This window comes from Phyllostomus discolor, chromosome 13 (assembly GCF_004126475.2).
Source record: "Phyllostomus discolor isolate MPI-MPIP mPhyDis1 chromosome 13, mPhyDis1.pri.v3, whole genome shotgun sequence".
NCBI classification, from domain to species: domain Eukaryota; kingdom Metazoa; phylum Chordata; class Mammalia; order Chiroptera; family Phyllostomidae; genus Phyllostomus; species Phyllostomus discolor.
Genome location: NC_040915.2, coordinates 76,863,053 through 76,889,407, shown reverse-complemented (window position 1 = coordinate 76,889,407; position 26,355 = coordinate 76,863,053). Strand labels below are relative to the sequence as shown.

At 37.5% G+C, this 26,355-nt stretch overlaps 1 pseudogene; it reads right to left on the bottom strand.

Moving 5' to 3' along the window:
- Positions 1 to 15,083: 15,083 nt before the first annotated feature.
- LOC114510252 lies at positions 15,084 to 24,789 on the bottom strand (annotated as a pseudogene).
- Between the last annotated feature and the right edge of the window lie 1,566 nt (positions 24,790 to 26,355).

The following is a 26,355-nucleotide window of genomic DNA, read 5'->3' as shown; positions in this document are numbered from 1 at the left end:
AAAGAGTGAACAGCCAACAGTATCCCAGCATATATGAAGGTTGGAGGCCCAAAACTATAGAGAACATTGAAAACTCAGATGGTAAGGAGATTGCTTTGGGACAACAAGGTCCCTGAGACCAGCATGGGGACCAGGGCGGCTGCAGCCCTAGGCTTGATGCCCACTGTGTCTGCCACAGGAATCAGGAGACAGCCAGGTTAAGGGCTCTCTCCCTTGCCAAACATGGAGGTTTGAGCAGCATCAGGGTAGACCTGGATGCTTGAAGTATCTGGGGGGAATAAAGATGAAGTGGCAAACAAACAGGGGAGGTGTGCACCTACAGAGACTGTGGACGCCAGCTGGGAAGAGTCGGGCCATGATGGACCCTGACCTGGATAGTCTCCACTCTGGTTGGAGAGTTGGACAGTGTGAGGGGAGGCATTTGTTTGGAGGGGAAGGCTTGAACAGGAACTTTATTATTGTTGTGGTTAACTCTATTCTCTCACACACTACATCTATTTTCTATCATTTACTCTCATTTTATCTCATAATCTGACCTCTCACAAGCTCACTGTTTTCTAGATCCAACTCACAATCCTTCTTCCACACTAAAAAGAGTCTTATCTTTTTTCCACCCTTGCTAAAAATTGTCGAGTTGGGTGAAATATCACAGTTACCACTATGCATATCCAAAGGATCTTCTATCTCTTCTCTATGGGTTGGTACTTTAAATACCATAGAATACACTCCCACTGTCTTAATCCCTTTTGCCTTCTCCATACAATTTATCACATAAAAGAGTAGTTGGGAACTGTGAACACCAGTATACCTGGTGGAAGGGAAAACCCACCAACAAAGGAACCACCAATAGATAATAATGGAAGAAAGTGAAGGTGTGGAGGAAACCATCCAGCAGTATCCATCTTGGCTGTAGATGTTCATCGAAACACGAGAAAAACATACACAGAGACAACCAGGGCCTGTGGGGGAATAGGGACAGAAGGGCCACTCTCTCTCATGGAGAGTGCCCTGGCCACCTTCTCTCCTGGAGGGCGCCGCTTGGCCACCCTCTCCCAAGTGGGGAGAGTGTCCTGTGTCCATCCCCAAGTAGATTTTTATTGAGAAAACAGACTTAGTTTGTGGATGTACAGTCTGGCAGAAAAGATCAAAAGATGTAGGCAACTTACAAAGGTGGGGACAGAACTCCTGCTGTGATTCTGGGCAAGGTTTGTGGTCTTTAACATATGAAAGGGCTACAGGTTCCAAAAGTTTCCTGCCTGTGCTTTTAAATTCCAAGTTAATAACATCCTCCAGCAAACAGATCTCACAGGATCTTGCATATTCTATGTCCCAGGCCTGATTACCCCGGGGGGCTCACCGTTTCTGGTCTGGGCTGCACCGCCTCTGCAATTTCCCCAGGCCTGAGAAGGGCAGAAGACAGAGGCAGCCAGGAGACTTTGATTTCTCACATCTAAGAACAAAGACACAGATTTTGACAAAGCCAAAGGGGGCAGGGGTTGATGTCAATCACCCCTTCATTTCCACAGCCCCATGAGTTTCTTCCCTCAGGCCATCCCACGTGATCACATCTGTCTTAGATTCATTCTCTTTCTTAGAGAATTGTTACCTGTCATTGACTGCTGATCATGCAAAAGAGAAGCCAGGCATTAGAACAGGCAGCGTTCATGCCAGGGAAATGAGATTTGTCTCCTCAGTGGCTCCTGGTCCGGAGGTCTTTCACTCAGCCTAAGTCACAGGGGGTTACAGCTTCCTAAGACCAGGCAGGGAGGTCCCCAACATGAAGGAGTGAGTAGAAGCCACACTAACCTCCACCCAGGACTGATCTGGGAATACAATTAAACAGTGGAGAAATTACCCAGAACAAACAACTGAACAATAGTGAGAGAGAAGACTCAAAACCTCATACAGACAGAAGAACCAGCTTCGACACATCCTGTCCACACCTATACAACACAATATAAGATGTGGTGGATAGAGCGACCCTCAGTTAACCAGCTGGAGGGAAGGACCCGCCGAAGAAAGACCCTACAAACAATCAAAACACAAAGACATACAGAGAGCCAACATAAATGACAGCCCAAGACCAGCAAGCTCAGGACATCAAAGAGATTGCACTACTGAATCTCTTCTACCATAGAAGTTCACACCATAAACCAAAGGAGTCAGAACAGAACAATTTAAGAAGCAGAGGCTAATAACATCTCTCAAAAAATGGACAAAGAAACAATCCCCAAATGAGAGAAAAGGAGGAAGCCTCCTAAAGAATGCTAACTGAAATAGAGGCAACTCCATTATCAGATATTGAGTTCAAAGCAATGGTTATCAGGAAACTCAAGGAGCTTACAGAGAATTATCAGAAACTACAGGGAAACTACAATGAACTCACTGCAAACTATATCAACATGAAAAAAAGAAATAGGAACTATCAACAAGGGCCAAGAGGAAATGAGGAATACAATTTCTGAGTTGAAGAACACAGTAGAAGGAATCAAAGGTAGGCTAGATGAAGTGGGGGATTGAATCAGTGAGCTGGAGGACAAGGTAGAAAAAAAACACCCAGAAAGAGCAAGAAAAGGAAAACAGACTAAGAAAAAATGAAGAGGGGGTAAGGGAAGTGCAGAACAACATGAAACATAATAATATCCATATAATAGGGTACCAGAAGGAGAAGAAGAAGAGAAGGGGTTAGAAAAACCTGTTTGAAAAAGTAATGATGGAAGACTTTCCTAAGTGGATGTGAGAAAAAGTCACACAAATCCAGGAAACATGGAAAGTCCCAATCAGGAGGACCCAAAGAGGCCCACTTCAAGACACATCATAATTAAAATGACAAAATTGAGAATCTTGAAGGCAGCAAGAGAAAAACAGGAAGTAACATACAAGGGAGCCCCAATAAGACTAGCAGCTGACTTCTCAATGGAAGCGCTACCAGCCAGAAGAGAAGGGCAATATATATTCCAAGTAATGAAAACTAAAGGCCTGCAACCAAGACTACTCTACCCAGCAAGGCTCTTGATTAAAAAGGAAGGCCAAATAAGGAGCTTACCAAACAAAAGAAGCCTCAAAGTATACACCTCCTCCAAACCAGCTCTGCAAGAGATACTAAAGAGTCTGCTTTAAGAACAGGAAGAAAAAGAGTGTGAGAGAGAGGAACACAGGTTCAGAAAAATGGCAATGAATAAATACCTATCAATAATAACCTTAAATGTAAATGCATTAAATGCTCCAATCAAAAGACATAGAAGAACTGAATGGGTAAGATTTCATGACCCACGCATATGCTACCTACAAGAAACCCAGCTCAAAGCAAAAGACCTACACAGATTGAAAGTGAAGGGCTGGAAACAAGTATTCTAACCAAATGGACAGGGGGCAAAAAGCTGGAGTAGCAATGCTCATATCAGACAAATAGACTTAAAAAACAAAAGAGCCATAAAAATAGATCCAGAAGGTCACTTCATAATACTCAAGAGAAGAATCCATAAATAAGATGTAACATTGTAAGAATATATGCACCCAACATAGGAGCACCCAAATACATCAATAAAATCTTAGAGGACTTCAAGAAAGATATTGACATAATTAAACTAGGGGATTTTAACACCCCACTGTCAAAAATGTACAGATCTTCCAAACAAAATATCAATAAAGATATTGTGGCATTGAATAATGCCATACATGAAATGGACTTAACTGATATATATATAAAGCCTTTCATCCCAAAGAAGCAAAATACACATTCTTCTCAAATGCACATGGAATATTTTCAAAGAGAGACCATATGATAAGACACAAAACAAGCCTCAACAAATTTAAGAAAATTGAAATTATATCAAGACTTTTCTCTGACACAAGAGACTAAAACTAGAAACCAACCTCAAGGAAAAAAGCCCAAAACACTCAAACTCATGGAGATTGAATAGCATGCTATTAAATAATGAATGGGTCAAAAATGATAAAGGAAAAAATCAAAAAGTTTCTGGAAACAAATTAAAATGAATTCACAACAACCCAAAATTTATGGGACGCAGTGAAGGCAGTCCTGGAAGGGAAGTTCATAGCAACACAGGCCTACCTAAAAATGATAGAAACATTTCAAATAAACAACCTAACCCTACACCTACGAGAACTGGAAGAACAACAAAAAATACAGCCCAGAGCAAGTAGAAGAAAGAAAATAACCAAGATCAGAGCAGAATTAAATGACAAAGATACTAACAGGACAATTCTAAAGATCAATGAATCTAGGAGTTGATTCTTTGAAAAGATAAACAAAATTGACAAGCCTTTAAGCAGATTCATCAAGAAAAAAAGAGAGGACCCAAATAAACACAATAAAAAATGAAAGAGAAGAGATTACAACTGATACCACAGAAATACAAAGGATTGTAAAAATTACTATGAAGAAGTATATGCCAAGAAATTTGTAAACCTAGGTGAAATGAAAAAATTTCTGAAAAAATATAATGTTCCAAAACTGAATGAAGAAGAAGCAGAAAGCCTGAACAGACCAATAGCAGCAAATGAAATTGAAACAGTTATCAAAAAGCTCCCAACACACAAAAGCCCTGGACCAGATGGTTTCATGGGAGAATTTTGTAAGCATTTAAGGATGAGCTAACCCTTATCCTTCACAGATTATTCCAAAAAATCCAAGAAGATGGAAAATTCCCAAACTCTTTTTATGAAGCCAACATCATCCTAATCCCCAAACCAGATAAAGACATAAAAAAAGGAAGAAAACTTCAGGCCAATATTGCTGATGAACATAGATGCTAAAATCCTGAACAAAACATTGGCAAACCACATGCAGCAATATGTTAAAAAGATCATACGCCGTGATCAAGTAGGATTTATCCCAGTGATGCAAGGATGATATAATATTTGAAAATCAATAAATGTAATGCATCACATAAACATTAGGAAACACAAAAATCACATGATCATATCAATAGATGCAGAAAAAGTATTTGATAAGGTACAGCATCCATGCATGATAAAAACACCCAGCAAAGTGGGAATATAGGGAGCATTCCTCAATATAATAAAGGCCATATACAAGAGACCTACGGCCAACATCTTACTCAATGGTCAAAAACTTAGAGCTTTCCCACTAAGATCAGGAATAAGACAAGGATACCCACTTTCATCACTCCTATTCAAACTAGTATTGGAAATCCTAGCCACAGCAATCAGATAAGAAAAAGAAATAAAAGGCATCCAAATTAGAAAGGAGGAAGTAAAACTGTCATTGTTTGCAGATGACATGATCATGTACATACAAAATCCTATAGACTCCACCAAAAACTACTTAACCTAATAAGTGAATTTGGAAAAACAGTGGGATACATAGTCAATATTCAGAAATCAAAGGCATTTTTGTATACCAGAAATGAAAAAGCAAAAACAGAAATCAGGGGAAAAAATCTCATTTGATATAGCAACAAGAAAAATAACTAGAAATAAACCTAACTAAGGATGTAAAATATCTGTACTGAGATTCTCTCTGATACTTTCTCCCAAGGGACTCTTTGACTGTTATATCAAGAATGACTGTGTGAGGTACTTCTGGCCAAGATGGAGGCATAGGTAGACACACTGTGCCTCCTCATACAACCAAAAGAAGTACCGCAACAAATTAAAAAAAAAAACAAAAAACAGAACTGACAGAAAACCAAACTGTATGGAAGGCCAACAACCAAGGAGTTAAAGAAGGAACATTCATCCGGTAGGAGTGGCGGAGGCCAGCATGAGTGTGGAGAGGACTTATGAAAAGTCAGCAGCTGAAGAAGTAGGGTGGGCAAGGCTGCACCTGGTGGACCCGGCGAGGTGGTGAATTTTGGATTGGGTGGTCCCACATTCATGTGCAGATAAACCAGGAGGAAAAACTGAAGAACGAGACAGACCACGCAACCCAGAGTTCCAGCAAGGGAATAAGGACTCAAACCTCTGACTGAAAACACTTGTGGGGATTGAGGGGGCAGCAGGAGAAACTCACAGCCTCACAGAAGAGTTGAAGAGACCCACAGGGTCCTAGAACATACACAAAACCACCCACCTCAGAAGGGCCCCAGCACCAGAAGGGCCCAATTTGATTTTGGGTAGCAGAAGAAGTGACTGAAAATGAGCAGAGAGCAGAGCAAGCAGCAGTATTCCCCCCACATATAACATTACAATGCAGCAACGTGGGTTGCCCTGTGCTGGTGAACACCTAAGACTCCACCCCTTACTACATAACAGGCACACCAAGACAAAATACAACTAAGTGACAAAGAGATGGACAATTTTTTCAGATGTACAGTTCAAAACACTCGTAGTCAGGATGCTCACAGAATTGGTTGAATATGGTCACAAATCAGATGAAAAAAATGAAGGCTATGCTAAGTGGAATAAAGGAAAATGTACAGAGAACAAACAGCGATGGGAAGGAAACCAGGACTCAAATCAATGGAGTGAACCAGAAAGGAAGAAAGGAATATTCAGCCAGAACAGAATGAAGAAATAAGAATGCAATAAAATGAGGAGAGGCTTAGGAATCTCCAAGACATCTTTAAATGTTCCAACATCTGAATCATAGGGTGCCAGAAGAAAAAAAGAAAGTCATTGAAAACTTATTTAAACAAATAATGAAGGAGAACTTCCCCAATCTGGCAAAGAAAATAGACTTCCAGGAAGTCCAGGAAGCTCAGAGTCTCAAAGACGTTGGACCCAAGGAGGAACACACCAAGGCACATCATAATTACATTACCCAAGATTAAAGATAAGGAGAGAATCTTAAAATCAGCAAGAGAAAAGGAGACAGTTACATACAAAGGAGTGACTATAAGACTGTCAGCTGATTTCTCAAAAGAAACCTTGCAGGCAAGAAGAGGCTGGAAAGAAGTATTCCAAGTCATGAAAGGCAAGGACCTACATCCAAGTTTACTCTATCCAGCAAAGCTATCATTTTGAATAGAAGGGCAGGTAAAATGCTTCCCAGATAAGGTCAAGTTAATAGAATTCATCACCATCAAACCCTTATTAAGTGAAATGTTAAAGGACCTATCTAAGAAAAAGAAGATAAGAAATATGAACAGTAAAATGACAACAAACTCACAAGTACTAACAACTGAACCTAAAACAAAAACAAAAATGAGCTAAGCAAACAACTAGAAGAGGAAGAGAATCACAGAAATGGAGATCACATGGAGGGTTATCAGTGGCGGAGTGGGTGGGAAGAGAGGGGGAAAAGGTACAGAAAATAAGTAGCATAAATGGTAGGTAGAAAATAGATGGGGGGAGGTTAAGAATAGTAAGTATAGGAAATGTAGAAGCCAAAGAACTTATATATATGAGTCATGGACATGAACTAAAGGTGGGGAATGGGGTGGAAAGATGTGTGCAGGGTGGAGGGGAATAAAAGAGGGGAAATAAGATGACTGTAATAGTATAATCGATAAAATATATTTTTAAAAAATAAGACCTGTGACCAGAAAACTATACAACACTGAAGAATGAAATTAAGGGAGACACAAATAAATGAAAGCATGTACCACGTTCATGCATAGGAAGAATTAACATCATCAAAATGTCCATACTACCCAAAGCAACTTATAGAATCAATGCAATCCCTATCAAAGTACCAATGACACATTTCACAGATTTGTAACAAACATTTCAAAATTTCTGTGGAACCATAAATGACCCCAATTGCTGTAACAGTTTTGAGAAAGAAGAACAAAGTAGGAAGGATCACAATACCTGATATCAAACTGTATTACAAGGCCACTGTAACCAAACAGCTTGGTACTAGTATAAGAACAGACACATGGACCAAAGGAAGAGACAAAGAGCCCAGGAATAAACCAAAGTCTCTATGGTCAATTAATATTCGACAAAGGGGGTAGAAGCATAAAATGGAGTAGATATAGCCTCTTCAACAAATAGCATTGGGAGACCTGGACAGCTACATGCAAAAAAATGAAACTCGGTCACCAACTTACACCATACACAAAATAAATCCAAGGTGGATAAAAGACTTAAATATAAATCATGATACCATAAAAGTCCTAGAATAAAACATAGGCAGGAAAATCTCAGACATTCTATGCAGCAATATCCTTACTGATGTCCCATAAAGCATGGGGAATAAAGGAAAGAATAAACAAATGGGACCTCATCAAGTTAAAAAGCTTCTGCATGGCTAAAGAAAACAACATTAAAATGAAAAGAAAACCAGCTGTATGGGAAACATATTTGCCAATGACAACTCAGACAAAGGTTTGATCTCCAAACTATATAAAAAACTCTCACAACTCTACTCCAGGACAAAAAACTCAAAAAAATGGGCAAAAGACTTGAACAGATACTTCTCCAAAGACACACAGAGGGCCCAGAGACATATGAAAAGATGCTCAGCATCACTAGCCATCAGAGAGATGAAAATTAAAACCAGAAGGAGATATCATTTCATACCAGAATCAACATCATAAACACATCAAAAAACAAGTGTTGGAGAGGATGTGGAGAAAAGGAAACCCTAGTGCAGTGTTGGTAGGAATGCAGACTGGTGCAGCCCCCATGGAAAACAGTATGGAATTTCCTCCAAAAACTAAAAATGGAACTACTTTTGACCCAGCAATGCCACTGCTGGGGGTATACCCTAAGAATCCTGAAATGCCAATCCAAAAGCATCTATGCACCCCAATGTTCATAGCAGCCCAATTTACAATAGCCAAGTGCTGGAAGCAGCCTAAGTGTCCATCAGTAAATGAGTGGATCAAAAAACTGGTACATTTACACAATGGAATACTACACAGCAGAGGGAAAGAAGGAGCTCCTGCCTTTTGCAACAGCATGGATGGAACTGGAGGGCATTATGCTAAGTGAAATAGTCCAGGTGGTGAAAGACAAATACCATATGATCTCACCTATAAGTGGAACCTAATCAACAACAGAAAAAAGCAAGTGAAATAATACCAGAGACATTGAAATTAAGAATAATCTGAGAGTAACCAGATGGGAGGTTGGAGGGGATAATGGGGGGAAGGGTTTTCAGGAACAACTGTAAAGGACACATGGACAAGACCAAGGTGGGGTGTGAAAGGAAGTAGCGAGGTGGGTTTGGCTGGGGTTGGGGGGAGTAGTGGGGCATAAATGCAGATAACTGTAATTGAACAACAATAAAACAATTTTTTAAAAAAGAAATACCTTGTTGAGACAGACAATGTCACTAACTGTATGAGTTTATTCACGTATGAGATATAAAACTGAAATGACAAATGAACAAACAAGTAAAACAAAAATTCATAGACACAGATGATAGTATGGTGGTTACCGGATGAAAGCAGGGTAGGGGATGATAAAGGGTAAAGGGGGAAAATATATGGCGACAGAAGATTTGACTTTGAGTGGTAAACTCACAGTGCAATATACATACACTGTATCACAGAATTGTACACTCAAAATGTACATAATTTTATTAACCAATATCACCCTAATACAGTAAATGAAAATATTTTATAAATAAAATTATGTTTAATAATTACATTAATAATTATCATTTGAATTAATAATATTTATATAATATTTAAAAATTTATTGTTATTCAGTTACAGTTGTCCCCCCATATTCCCCCATTGCTCACTCCTACCCTGCCCACCCCCACTTTCACAGCCATTCACTGGCCATCGTGTGTGCCTATGAGTCCTCTATTCTTGTTCCTTTGCTTGCCCCTTCCCCTTCTTTCTCCCATTTCCCCCCTCCCCTCTGATTGCTGTCAGTTTGTTGTTTATTTCAATGTCTCTGGTATTATTTCACTTGCTTTTTTCTGTTGTTGATTAGGTTCCACTTATAGGTGAGATCATATGGTATTTGTCTTTCACCACCTGGACTATTTCACTTAGCATAATGCCCTCCAGTTCCATCCATGCTGTTGCAAAAGGCAGGAGCTCCTTCTTTCCCTCTGCTGTGTAGTATTCCATTGTGTAAATGTACCAGTTTTTTGATCCACTCATTTACTGATGGACACTTAGGCTGCTTCCAGCACTTGGCTATTGTAAATTGGGCTGCTATGAACATTGGGGTGCATAGATGCTTTTGGATTGGCATTTCAGGATTCTTAGGGTATACCCCCAGCAGTGGCATTGCTGGGTCAAAAGTAGTTCCATTTTTAGTTTTTGGAGGAAATTCCATACTGTTTTCCATGGGGGCTGCACCAGTCTGCATTCCTACCAACACTGCACTAGGGTTTCCTTTTCTCCACATCCTCTCCAACACTTGATGTTTATGATGGCAATTCTGACTGGTATGAAGTGATATCTCCTGGTTTTAATTTCCATCTCTCTGATGGCTAGTGATGCTGAGCATCTGTCTCTGGGCCTTTGATGTTTATGATGGCGATTCTGACTGGTATGAAGTGATATCTCCTGGTTTTAATTTTCATCTCTCTGATGGCTAGTGATGCTGAGCATCTGTCTCTGGGCCTTTTGCATGTCCTTCTTAGAGAAGTGTCTGTTCAGCTCACTTATCCATTTTTTAATTGGATTGTCTGGCTTCCTGGAGTGAAGTCACATGTGTTCTTTACACAGTTTGGAGATCAAACCCTCTTCTGAGATCTCATTTGCAAAAGTATTTCCCATAGGGTTGGTTTTCTTTTCATTTTAATGTTGTTTTCTTTAGCTGTGCAGAAGCTTTTGTTTTGATGGGATCCCATTTGTTTATTCTTTCCCTTGCTTTATGGGACATATCAGTGAAGATATTGCTGCATGGAATATCTGAGATTTGCCTGCCTTATGTTCTGCTCTAGCACTTTTATGGTATTATGATTTATATTTAAGTCTTTTATCCACCTTGGATTTATTTTGTGTATGGTGTAAGTTGGTGACCGAGTTTCATTTTTTTGCATGTAGCTGTCCAGATCTCCCAATGCCATTTGTTGAAGAGGCTATTTCTACTTTATTTTATGCTTCTTCTCCCTTTGTCAAATATTAATTGGCCATAGAGACATAGGTTTATTTCTGGGCTCTCTATTCTGCTCTATTGGTATGTGTCTGGTCTTATGCCAGTTTCAGTCTGTTTTGATTACACTGGCCTTGTAATACAGTTTGATATCAGGTATTGTGATCCCTCCTGCTTTATTCTTTCTCAAAATTGCTGTGGCTATTCAGGCTCATGGATTTCCATAGAAATTTTTGAAATGTTTGTTCTATATCTGTGAAATATGTCATTGGTATTTTAATATGGATGTTAAATCTATAAATTGCTTTGGGTACTATGGACATTTTGATATGTTAATTCTTCCTATGCATGAGCCTGGTACATGCTACCATTTATTTGTGTCTTCCTTAATTTCCTTCTTCAGTGTTGTGTAATTTTCTGAGAACAGGTCTTTCACTACCTTGGTAAGGTTTATTCCTATTTTTCTCATTGTAGAGCAAATGGGATTTTTTTCCTGACTCACATATTTCATTGTTGGTGTATGAAAATGCCTTCAATTTCTAAATATTGACTTTGAATTCTGTTGTTTTGCCAAAGTCACTTATTAGGTTGAATAGTTTTTGGTGGAGTCTATAGGGTTTCCTATGCACACTGTCATATCATTTGCAAACAGTGAAAATTTTACTTCCTCCATTCCAATTTGGATGCCTTTTTTCTTTTTCTTGTCTGAGGCTAGGACTTCCAATATTATGTTGAATAGGAGTGGTGAAAGCAGGCATCCTTGTCTTTTTCTGGATCTTAGTGGGAAAGATTTTATTTTAGAAAGAATACAGCATGCGTTCATAGGTTGTCAATTAATGTCCAAAAGGCTATAGTCATGAAAAACTGAAGCCATCTATAGATATCAATCAAAGAAACATGGAAATATTTTCAGGTTGGGGTCTGCAAGACATGGATGCCAGATGGTTGTAAAGGCGTATATCATGAAGTAGGGAGTTTCGCTCTTTATGCCTGGAATTCAAACATCTGGGTTATACTGAGAAGGTTTATCACAGGGCAGAGCTGGCTTCAAAGGACCAAAATGTATATTTTAGGCCTGATTCCCATGGGACCCTCGGTGAAAGAATCGAGTCATGCATGCCACATTTGTTATTACCTGGTTTTTCAGGGAGACTTACCAGCACCTTTCAGAGCTTATTCTTGTGGGGCTATAATCTCCAAAACCACCCAGAGTGGTCCCCAACATATTGCTACCCCAGCTTTTTCCCCTGTCCATTTGCTTGGAATATTTTTTTCCAACTCTTTGCTTTCAGTCTATGTAGGTCTTTTTTTCTGAGGTGGGTCTCTTGTAGGCAGCATATGTGCAGGTCTTGTTTTCTTATCCATTCAACTACCCTATGTCTTTTGATTGGAGCATTTAATACATCAACATTTAAGGTTATTATTGATAGGTACTTGTTCATTTCCCTCCCTTGGTACCTGTGTTTCCTTCTCTCTCATTCTTTTCTTCCTCTTCTTACAGCAGTCTCTTTAGTCAATGCAATTCTTATCAAATATCAATGTCATTTTCAATATAAACTGGAAGAGGTAACCCTAAAGTCAACCTTGAGAAAGGAGAACAAAGTTGGAGGAATCACACAACCTGATATTGAAATAGAAATCCCAGAAATAAATCCACATCTATATGATCAATTAATCTATGATATAGGAGGCAAGAATATACAATGGTGTAGAAATAGCCTCTTCAATAAATGGTGTTGGAAAAACTGAAGCTAGAGAAATATAAGAAAAAATAAACAAATGGGACTACATTAAACTAAAGTTATTTGACAGTGAAGGAAACCATCAACAAAGTGAAAAGACAACCTACTGAATGGGAATAGATATTCCCCAATGATAAGTAGTTCATATCCCAAATATGTGAGGAACTCACACACCTGCACACATTATCACCAAAAATGCAAACAATCCTAAATAGATATTTCTGTAAAAAGGACATACAGATGGCTAATAGACATGTACAAAGATGTTCAACAGCACTAATTACCAGGGAAATGAAAATAAATCTACAAAGGGATATCATCTCACACCTGTCAGAATGGCTATCACCAGCAAATCAACAAACAAGTGTTGGTAAGAATGTGTAGAAAATGTAACACTTATGCACTGTTAGTGGGATTCTAAATTGGTGCAGCCACTATGGTAAATAGTTGAAATTTCCTCAAAAAAAAAAAAAAGATAGAACAATTATATGACCCACCACTTCAACCTTTGGGTATTTAGTTAAAAAGCCCAAGACAACCCTGACTGGTGTGGCTCAGTGGACTGAGTGCTAGCTTATGAACCAAAGTGTTTCCAGTTCAATTCCCAGTCATGGCACGTGCCTGGGATGCATGCCAGGTCCCTGGTAGGGGGTGTACAAGAAGCAACCACACATTGATGTTTCTCTCTGTTTCTTTCTCTCTCCCATACCCTCTCTCTAAAAATAAGTAAATAAAAATAAAAAATGTTTTTAAAGATTTTATTATAAATGACACATGAACAAAGCTAAGGGGGGTGGAATCAAGGGAGGGAGGTGGATGGTTGGGATATGGGGGAAAGGCAGAAAACTGGATTTGAACAACAATAAATTTTTTTAAAAAAAGAATCAAGCTCTGAAAAAAAATTTTAAAGGATTTTTAGAAACCCAAAACACTAATTCAAAAAGACATACACACACTTTTGTAGCATTTTTTACAATAGCCAGGATATGGAAGCAAGATAAGTGTCCACCAGTAGATTAATAGAGAAAGAGGATATGATTCATATATATATATATATATATATATATATATATATATATATATAGGAATATTACTCTGGAATAAAATGAATAAAATCTTGTTGTTTTCAACAACATGGATGGGCCTAGATGGTATTATGCTAAGTGAAATGAGTCAGACAAAGAAGACAAATACCATAGGATTTCACTTATACATGGAATCTAATAAAACAAAATAAATGAACAAGCAAAACAAAAACAAATTCAGATACAGAGAACAAATGAATGGTTGCCACAAGGAAGAGGTTGAGGAAGGTGGGTAAAAGGGGGGGATGAATTAAGATATACAAATTGCCAGATATAAAAAGGGTCATGAGGATGTAAAGTACAGCATAGAGAATATAGTGAATAATATTTTATTAAATATCATGGTGTAGGATTTATGGAGTGATCACTTTTTAAGTTATATAAATATGTAATGACTATGTTGTCCACCTGTAACTAATATACTTTTAAAGATTTTATTTATTTATTTTATAGAGAAAGGAAGGGAGGAAGAAAAGGAGAGAAACATCAATATGTGGTTGCCTCTCATGTGCCCCTTACTGGGGACCTGGCCCGAAAGCCAGGCATGTGACCTGACTGGGAATCCAATGGAAACCCTTTGATTCGCAGGCCAGCATTCAATCCATTGAATCACACCAGGCAGGGAGCTAATATAATATTTTATGTCAACTGTAATTTAAAAACAAATATAGCCCTGGCTGGGTGACTCAGTTGGATGAAGTGTTATCCAGTACACCAAAAATGTGAGGGTTTGATTCCAAGTCATGGCACATACCTAGATTGAGGGTTGGGTCCCAGGTTAGGGTGCATGCAGGAGGCAACCAATCAATGTTTCTCTTTCACATTGATGTTTCCCTCTCTCTCTCTCTTCCTCTTTTTCTAAAGTCAATAAACATATGCTTAGGTGAGGATTAAAAAATAAAAATAATAAAAATAAAAATAAACTAAAAACTAGATTTGAAACTTGAGAAAAACTATATAAGCAAATATACAAAAGCTATATGCAACTGTTAATTTTATTACAGCATTACACAACTATTTATCTGTATAAAGTATATAAAATTATTTAAATACACATACATCTATATATGTCTCCAGCTACATATATAGCTATATACAACTATTCAAGTATATGTAATTCACCTATGCATTATTCAATTATTTATATAATTATATAGTTATTCAACCATAAAAACAACTAGATACAATTACTCAACTCTATATATAACTATATACAAATGTACTACTATATGTACAGCTATATACAAATATTTAATTATATGTCTATATACAAGCATTCAACTAATATATAGCTATATACAACTTTTTGTTGTTGTTGTAATGGTAGCAGTATGGTTTATTAAACTGTGTCTTAGTACAGGTGCTGGGGCTTGCAAATGTTGCTTTTGATGTACAAAGCCCAGACATTCTGCCAGTTCTTTATGAGTAGTGACACCAGGAAACTGACAGCTAAGTGGATGTTGTACAGAAGCTCATCATCTGTCATCTTCACATGACCAACAGCCACTGCCAGACACAGCACCTTCTTCATCTGGAACTTAATTGTGGATTTGACTTCATCAACTTTGGCCACCATGTCCTCATTGTAGATCAACAAGGAAGGGAACTTGCCAGTCTTATTCAGGCCTGGCCCCAGGATTCATGGGATCTGCTTAATCAGAGATTCTGAAACCAAAAAGGCATCATACTTCTTGGCCAGCTTCTTGACCAGTTTCTTATTTTTGTTGAGTTTCTTCAGCACCTTGATGTCCATGTGGGGGATATTCATGACCTTAGCCTCATCACAGTGCTTCTGGTCCCCCAGAACACACACGGAGAACTTGAGGTGGGGAGTGACCTTAAGCCTGATGGTGCTCGAGAAGCATTTGTCCTTCTGGGGGTCAGAGTTATTCAAGCTGATCTGCAGCTCCACTGTCTCCAAAAATTTCCAGCACTTGGGCTAGTTCCTGTATCGTCTCCTAGAGGGTGTTGCGGGAGACTTTGCTGCTTATGACTCCTTACACCACAAAAACTGGAAAAGAGATATATACAACTATTAAACTAAACATACAGCAGTGATACAAAAGTATTCAACTATTTATAGAACTATATATACCTATCAACCAGATGTATAGCTACATGCAACAATTTGACTGTATGCACATCTATATAAAAATATTAAACAATATATACAGTTACATAAAAGTGTTGAACTAAATCTACAAAGGCATACACAGCAATTCATCTATTTATACAAATATAAACACTTTCCAACCATGTATACATGTACATACAACTATCCTACTATATAGAAACATATACAATATTTCAACCAAATAAAAACTGCTATATAAACTTATTCAACTCAATATACCACTGCATACAACTACTTATCTATACTTACTACTACATACAACTCTCAACCATATAGACAGCTATGTAAACTAATCAACCATTATGCACACTTATTCATCTATATATATACACAGATATCTGGGGGAACTCCTGCAAAACTGGAATTTATTTATTAAAAAGTTGTGTAGCTATTCTTCCATGTTTAAACTTTGGTCACCTTCAATATACTCACCATTGATTGCACTACACCTATAGAGACTTTTTCCCACTGCTCAAAACAGTTTTTTAAAGATTTTTTATTTATTTATTTTTAGAGAGGGAAGGGAGGGAGAAAGAGAGAGAGAGAGAGAAACATCAATGTGTGGTTGCTGGGGGCTGTGGCCTGCAACCCAGGCATGTGACCTGACTGGGAATCGAACCTGCGACACTTTGGTTCGCAGCCCGTGCTCAATCCACTGAGCTACACCAGCCAGGGCTTCAAAACAGTTTTTGAACTAGTCAATTTTGATGCCTTTTAGTGCTTCTGCTGTTTTTGGTTTCACTTCTTGCACATTGGCAAAATGTTCCCCTTTGAGGCCTTTGTTTTAGATGTTAGGTTCTTTTTTAATTATTGTTGTTCAGTTACAGTTGTCCCCATTTTCTCCCCATTACTCTCCCCTTCTGTATCCACCCCTACCTCCCACATTCACTCCTCCCCACCTTTGTCTTTGTCCATGTGTCCTTTATACATGTTCCTTGATGGCCCTTCTCCATTTCCCTCTCATTATCCCTCTTTTCCTCCCCTCTGGTTACTTTCAATTTGTTCTTTATTTCACTGTCTCTGGTTCTATTTTGCTTACTTGTTTGTTTTGTTGATTAGGTTCCACTTATAGGTGAGTACATGTGATATTTGTCTTTCACCAGCTAGCTTATTTCCCTTCACATAATGCTCTTCTGTTCCATCCAAGCTGTCATGAAGGGTAGAGTTCCTTTTTTCTTTCTGCTGCATAGTATTCTATTGTGGAAATGTACCAGTTTTTTTAATCCACTCACTTACTGATGGGCAGTTAGACTGTTTCTAGCACTGGGCTATTGTAAATTGGGCTGATACGAACATTGGGTTCCATAGGTGCTTTTGAATACAAGTGAGCCCTTTGAGAACTTTTTCCATCCAAAATAGTCACTCAGGCAAGATCAGATGAATAGGGAGTGTGGGGCATGGATGTCATTCCATTTTTGGTCAAAAACTGCAGAACACTTAGTGCAGCATGCACAGGTGTGCTCGTAAATCACCCATCATGAAGTGGGCAAAAATGTTGAAAAGTCTTCAAATAAAGTTCACTGAACCTGAATGCAGCCTCTCACAACACCACCAGCTGATACAGATGGGTTTCTAGATCACTCATCTAGAGGGGGAAATCTGTACTACAAGGGGCCCATCCTCCAAAAGATAATTCCAATTTTGTTTTTTTTGGGGGGGGTCACCCCTCATATATAAAACAATCTAACTATTTATACAACTTTATACATCTACTCAAGTTATACACAATTATTCAATTAAATATACAATAGCTATATACAATTATTCAACCCAATTATACAACTACATACAACTCTTAAAACTAATATACATAAATAAACAACTATTAAACCAAATGTATACAGCTAAATACAACCATTTAACCACATATACAGCCATATGCAACTGTTCTACTATACATACTGCTATATAAAATTATTCAGCTAGCCCTGGCTGGTATAGCTCAGTGGACTGAGCCTGCAGGGAGTGTGCAAGAGACAACCACACATTGATGTTTCTCTTCCTCTTTCTCTCTCCCTTACCCTCTCTCTAAAAATAAAGAAATAAAATCTTTAAAAAATAAACAAAATTATTCAACTAAATATACTGCAGCTATATACAACCATTCAATGATACTTACAACTATAAACAACTATTCAACTATTTAAAACTTTACACAACTATTTTACACATATATATGACTATTGAACAATATACAACTATATACAACCATTCAACTACATATATAGCTATATTAAACAGTTCATCTTTATATACACAGTTATATACAATTATTCAACTAAATTTAAAGATGCTATATACAGCTTCTCAGCTATAAGTACAACTATACATAACCATTTTACCATCTATAAAGCAATATAAATCTATTCAACCATAAATACAGCTATCAATATATATAACTATTTAACCATACATACAACTATATTCAACCACATTTGCAACTATGTGCAACTATTCAACCATATACACAGCTATATGCCATTTTTCAACTAAATGAACAACAGCAATATACAACTATTCAACTCTATATACAATTATATACAAGTATTCAACTATGTGTACAACTATATACACATCTTCAACTACATATACAGTAATAATGAACTATTCCACCATATATACAACTATATTAAACTATTTAACTACATATACATTTATATACCTATATACAACTATTCAACCACATATATTGCTACTCTATGTAACTATTAAACTATATCTATACAGTCACATTAAACTATTCAATCACATATGTTATATACAACCATTCAACTACCCACAGTGCTACAGTGCTACTACAGTGCTACATATAGGTATTCTCCTTTTTATACAACTATATACCACTATGCAACTGCATATACAGCTGTATACAATTATTTAACTACATTCAATGATTACAGTGTATGTACAGTTTAACTATACATATGATTATACAAGTATAAATAGAGCTATATGCAACTATCAAAACATATAAATAATTATATACAACTATTTGACTACATGTATGTTAATGAGAGACTATTCCATGATGTTGCTGTTGTCTGTCCTGCAACCTGGAATCAAGCTAGGCTGGCGGTTGTTTTCTGTAAGCCCCACTTAAAGACCGTCTGAACATAAACTGATGTTCATTTTGATGTACATAAGCACACTTCACTTGCCTCTTGCTATGTGCTGGCTCCTGTAACAGGCTGTTTTTCTGACCTAGTCAAGCATATAATGTAATTTCCCATATGGGAGCATTCACATGCTAGTGAGCATGACTAACCTCCCAACTCTCCTTTACTCTGTATAATTCCTTGGTGTCTGCCAAGCAGTGCAGGCATCTATTTCATCTTGCAGCTGCCCAAGATATGTCTCCTATGTAAGTTTCCCTTAAGAAACTCTACTAATAACAATACTGGAGTGGACAGCTTCTTCATTTGGTCTTTCCTTGCCCTCTGCCTACAAAACTAGGTTCTCAGTCTCAGAGTATTTTCTCAGGACTCATATAAAAATGGTATACAACTATTCAACCATATATACAATTATATGCACTTCATCAACTATATATACAGCTATATGCAACTATTCAACTATATATATACATCTTTCTCTATATAAGTATTCAACTATATATACAAACATATATAACCATTTAACTAAATATATAGCTACTGTATACAAATATTCAACTATTTATGCAACTATATAAAACTATGTACAATAGTTAAATATATGTAAAACTATATTCAATTATTCAACTAAAATAAGTTATATACTACTATTTAACTCTATAAACAACTACATAACTATTCAGCAATACATATAAGTATATAAATCTTTTCAACATATATACAGCTATATACAACTAATCAACCTCACATACAGTTATTAAGTTATGTATACAGCTGTAGACGAGTATTCAACATTATACACAGCTGTTCAACTAAATATACAGCAGTAATACACACTGTTCAACTATTTATACAACTATTCAGTAACAATTTAACTATACAACTATTTATCTAATGTACAGCTATGTACATCTATTCAACCATATACACAATTATATAGAATTATTCAATAAATATACAAGGGTTGTATACAACTATTCAACCCTATATACAACTATGCACAGGTATTAAATGATACATGCAACTATATGCAACTATTCAACTATATACATTTATATAAAATCATTTAACTTTATATACAGCTATATAAGAAAATGAAACTAAGTATACAGTAGCTATGTACGACTATTCAAAAATACACACAACTATATACAACAGTCTGATCATACATACATTTCAACCATATATACAGTTATATATGTAATTATCCAACTACATAAATAACAGCTACAAATGCCTATACAAACCCATATATAACTACATACAACTATTCAACTATATGTAGAACTATACACAACTCCTCAAGCATTTTATACAGATATATAATGAATCAACTGTTGGGAACTGCCCTGCCTGGATTCAGAAGCTGTAAGACCCCATGGCTAAGGCTGAGAAAAGGACCTTGGGACCCTAAACCACTAAGGAGATGAAGCTTATCTCCCTGACAGGGGCACCACCTCTGTCCCCTTTTACTCCACACTGCTTGGCCCCAAGCAGATGACCAGTTAGCCAATGATGGGTAAGATTCCTCAAGGGTGGGGTGACCTAAGACAGGCACGGTCATGAAGGGGCCCTTAGGGAAGGACTTGGGGGGCTACAGAAAAAGGGGTTGATGGACCCTTGCCCCTCGGCTTTGACATAGCCTGTGTCTTCATTCTGTCTGCGAGGAGTCTCTTAATCTCTTGGCTGCCTTACTTCCCCTGCCTGACTTGAGCCTGAAACAATGACGGAGGGCAGTGCATCCCTGGGCAGGAATGGGTGGTTCCCTGGGGTGATCAGGCCTAAGAAAGAATATGTAAAATCCTGTGAAACCAGCTTTGCTAAAAATGCCCTCAATTTAAATGATAAGGGTCCAGGTATGAAATGAGTTTGTTACCCAAAGTTTTATAGCCCTTTAGCTAACTGACCTTGACTCAGAATAAGACCTCATAGTTCTTTGCATGTTATCTATTGTTTGATCCTTACTGCCTGACAATGGTTTACCTGTATTCCTGTGCAAATTAAACCCAATAAAAGCCCATTGAGGAAAAGACTCCTGGCCCTTCTCCTTTGAGAGATCGGCCACCTTTCTTCCCCAAACAGATTATGTCTTGGTAGACTTATTCTCATCTGTGGTGGACAGTGGGGGCGCTGCAGGCGGAGCTCCCCCACAATCAACCTTATATTCAGATACATACAACTATTCACTATTTGTACAGTCATATACAAGTATTCAACAACATACCCAGGTATATACAGCAATTCAACTATTTATAGTACTATATATTACTACTCAACCCTATCACAACTACTTAGAACTACACATTCAACTACTTATACAACTAAATACAACTCTTCAACTATACAACTATTATAACAAATATACAGCTATATACTATTTAACTACATATACAGCTGTATACAACTATTTTAAAACATATCTTGCTATATTCAACTATATATATTGTATCTATATTCAACCATTCAACTATACATACAAATATATACAACACTTTAACTATGTACAGCTTTATACATCTATTCAACAACATATGCATCTATATATGACTATTCAAAAATATACATCTATATACAACATTCAACTATATATACAGTTATATACAACTGTTCATCTATATATATGCACAATTATATATAACTATTCAACTAAATATATAGATGCTATAACAACTATTCAATCATAAACACAACTATACATAACTATTGCACCATATATATAATTACAGCCATACAACTCTTAAAGTAAATATACAGCATTTAAAAACAACTATTAAATATTATATACAACCCTATACAATATTTAATCATATATACAATACATAAAACTATTCAACTATAGAGCTCAATTATTCAGTTATATGTACAGCTTTATATAATTGTGCAAATGTAGTAGTTATATACAACTATTTATATGTGCAACTATCTAAAACTTTTCTTCTTTTTCTTTCTTTTTTAAAATACATTTTATTGATTATGCTATTACAGTTGTCTCTCCCCCCCTTTGTTCCCCTCCCACCACCATTCCCCCACCTTAGTTCATGTACATGGGTCATATATATAAGTTTTTTGGCTTCTCCATTTCCCATACTATTCTTAAACTCCCCCTGCCTATTTTGTACCTACAAATTATGCTTCTTATTCCCTGTACCTTTTACCCCAATCTCCCTCCACCTCCTTCAAGCTGATAACACTCCAGGTGGTCTCTATTTCTGTGAATCTGTTCCTGTTCTAGTTGTTTGCTTAGTTCATTTTGGTTTTTGCTTTTATTTTTTAGGTTCAATTTTGATAATTGTGAGTTTGTTGTCATTTTACTGTTCATATTTCTTAAAAATATTTTATTTATTTACTTTTAGAGAGGGAATGGAAGGAGAAAGAGAGAGAGAGAGAGAGAGAGAGGGAGAGAGAGAGAGAGAGAGAGAGAGACGGAGAGAAACATCAATGTGTGGTTGCTGGGTGCCGTGGCCTGCAACCCAGGCATGTGCCCTGACTGGGAATCAAACCTGCGATACTTTGGTTCACAGCCCACGCTCAATCCACTGAGCTACGCCAACCTAGGGCTGTTCATATTTTTTATCTTTTTCTTGGATAAGTCCCTTTAACATTTCATATAATAAGGGCTTGGTGATGATGAACTCCTTTAACTTGACCTTATCTGGGGGGCACTTTATCTTCCCTTCGATTCTAAATGACAGCTTTGTTGGATTGAATAATCTTGGATGTAGGTCTTTGCCTTTCATGACTTGGAATACTTCTTTCTAGCCCTTTCTTGCCTGCAAGATTTCTTTTGAGAAATAAACTGGTAGTCTTATGGGAACTCCTTTATAAGCAAATGCCTCCTTTTCTCTTGCTGCTTTTAAAATTATCTCCTTATCTTTAATCTTGGGTAACCTAATTATGATGTTCCTTTTTGTGTGCTTCCTTGGGACTCTCTGAGCTTCCTGGACTTCCTGGAAGTCTATTTCCTTTGTCAGATTGGGGAAATTCTCCTTCATTATGTTTTCAAATAAGTTTTCAATTTCTTGCTCTTCCTCTTCTCCTCTGGCATCCCCATGATTCCGATGTTGGAATGCTGAAGTTGTCCCAGAGGTTCTTAAGCCTCTCCTCATTTTATTGCATTCTTGTTTCTTCATTTGTTCTTGTTGAATATTTATTTCTTCCTTCTGCTCCAAACTGCTGATTTGAGTCACCGTTTCCTTCCCTTCACTGTTGGTTCCCTGTGCATTTTCCTTTATTTCGCTTTCCATAGTCTTCATTTTTTCTTCTATTTTGCAACCATACTAAACCATTTCTGTGAGCATCCTGATTACTGGTGTTTTGAACTCTGCATCTGATAGGTTGGCTATCTCTTCATCACTTAGTTGTATTTTTTCCGGAGCTTTGATCTGTTCTTTCACTTGGGCCATATTTTTTTGTCTCGGTGTGCTTGTTATGTAGTACAGGAAGAGCTTAGGTATTCACCAGGGCAGGGCTACCCACCAGTGGCTGCATTGTGGCACTGTATGTGGGGGAGGGATCCAAGATGGAACAATGCCACAAATTGGGCCCTTCTGGTGCTGATTCCTAGGTGGGTGAGTTTGTGTATGTTCTAGGATGCTGTGGGTCTCTCTGATGAACTATCCTGTGAGGCCAGAAGTTTCTCCTGCTGCTCTCACTCCCACAGGTTTTCTTTTAGTCAGAGATTTTGAGGCCTTATTTCCCCATACTGGAACCCTAGGTTGCATAGTCTGTCTTGATCCCAGTTGTTCCTCCTGGTTTATTCACACACAAATCTGCCAGCCACCACCTTTCCCAGTCCTCCAGCCTTTGCCTTGCTGCGAGTCCTCTCCACTTTAGCTGCCTGTCTCTGTCCCTCCTACTGGTCTGGATGAATATTTCTTCTTTAACTCCTTGATTGTTGGACTTCTATACAGTTTGATTTTCTGGCAGTTCTGATTATTATTTTTTAAATTTGTTTTTGTCTTTCTTTTGGTTGAGCAAGGATGCAAAGTACATCTACCTACACCTTCATCTTGGACAGAAGTTTAAAACTTTTTAACCATACATACTGTTGTACACAATATTCAACCATATATACAGCTGTGTACAACTATTTAACTATATATACAACTATCCAATGTAATATATAGCAGCTATATGTAACTATTAATTTATAGATGCAACTATCTGCAACTCTGTAAATAAATGTATAGATATTCACAACTATTCAATTCATGTACAGCTATATACAATTACTCAACTACATATCCAGCTATAAATAACTATTCAACTAATATATAGCAGCCATATACAACTATTCAACCAAATATACAACTATTAAAGTAAACATAGATCAGGTACATACAACTATTTAACTATGTATATAATTATATACAACTGTCCAACCATATACATGTCTATATATAACTATTCAACTACAGATACAGATACAACTATGTATATATAACTTTTCACCTATAATTTATGTGTGTATACATATATAGAGAGAGACAGACAGATAGAAAGAGAGGGAGAACAGAGAACACAAGTGTATATGTACATACATATATGCAAAGACATTTTTTTCCCTCCTGTAGTCATTCCCCTCCCTTGAGTCATTCTTAGTAATTCAAGGAGACCTAATGCTACCCTTAGAGAAAAAATTCTACCCTTAGATAAAACTGTCCCGTGGATCAGTTTCAAATCCCAAACAGCTGGGGTAGTATAAAAAGTGTCATCTTAATTTTATATCCTGTAGTTTTTTCAGTGAGAAGACAGACCCTTTTGTACATACCATCCATTGCTAAAATGATTATGCATTGCTTCCATATAGAATATGATACCCTCTCCATCATCTTCCTGCCTCTTCATCCTGTTCAATTTTATTGCTTTTTCAGTTTTTCTTGTTATTTGAGATTGAGAAGGAAAACAGTGAAAGGGTGAAAAAAGGGGAAGCTTCTTTAGTCCTTCCTTAACATTTTACCAAATTTGACTTAATTGAGTTTGACCCCTTCTCAGTGATTTTTGACCAGTGTCCTTCATGCAGCATGTTTCTCTCTTGGAGGCAGAAGCCCTGAGTTTTAATCTAGCTTTGCTATTTTCTTACTGAGTGGTTTAAATCTATGATATGGTATAATTGATACTGCCCAGACTAACTGTGAGATCAAATAAGGAACAGTGGATGTGGAAGTATAATGCTCACAGAAAGTAAAATGCTGCTTTTAGAAACGAGCAAAGTTCTTCTATACTTTTAGAAATGAGCAAAGTTCTTCTATACTTTGGTACTGTTTATAGGCCTTTAGTTGTGCAGGTGAATGTCAGTGCCCCTTTTCTTACATAGGTGTAGTCAAGACGGCAGGCCTCCACAAAAATGCAGGTCTGCAGGAGAAAAAGGCTGAAAACTCTAGCTACCTACCCAAGCCAGTGTGTGCTAAAGGCCCTTGGTCCCTACACTAGAATCTGCAATCAACCACATGCCTCTGCAGTTTGCCATCCACCCCTATCCAGTCTTCCAGCCTAGATGATAACCATAACTGAGTAAATTGTATGTGAAATATCATATAGAAAATACCTGATGTTATCATGGACCAAAATTGTTTGAAGGAGAGTATCCTACCTTCATGATAAAGTTTACTTGACTCTGAACTCCAAAAGGCCAAGCCTGAATTTGCTTCTATTTTGTCTCCAGTGCCTGACACATAATGGTCACCAAATACTTCTTGAAGAATTAATTGCCATGGAGTAAATGGAAACTGAGTAGTAAATGGAAACTGAGACATGGGGTAGGAATGGATTAGGTTTTCATATTAGAAATGAGAGCAGGGGGGTGCCATGGCACCATGTGTGCAAGGGAATGCCACCCAAACCACCTAGCTGGCCATGGGCAGGTCTTGGCGGAAAAAGAGATGGACTCCCTCTTCAAGTGCTAATGTCATTTCCTGAAAGATTGGCTCTGCTTGGGTTAGGATTTTCACACATGGGCCAGTGCTGGATGAATGGAAATAGAGATTAAGAGACTTCCGGCCAAAGTAGAAGCATAGGTAAACACACTTTACCTCCATTAACAAATATAGCAAAAATTACAACTGCACTATAAAATAAACATCACCCAGATTCATCAGAAAATTGAGCTGTATAGACATCCAAAAACCAAGGATTTAAAGAAGCTGTATTCATGCAGACAGGTGCCTTTTCTACAATAGACCACACTACTATGACAGGGAGTCAAAGCAGGTCTACCTAGTACACAGAAACACTGGGAGGCTGCCAAGTTGAGGAGACAAAGAAATATGGCCCAAATGAAAGAATAGAAGAAAACTCAGCAAAAGAACTAAGTGAAATGGAAATAAGCAAACTATCAGATGCAG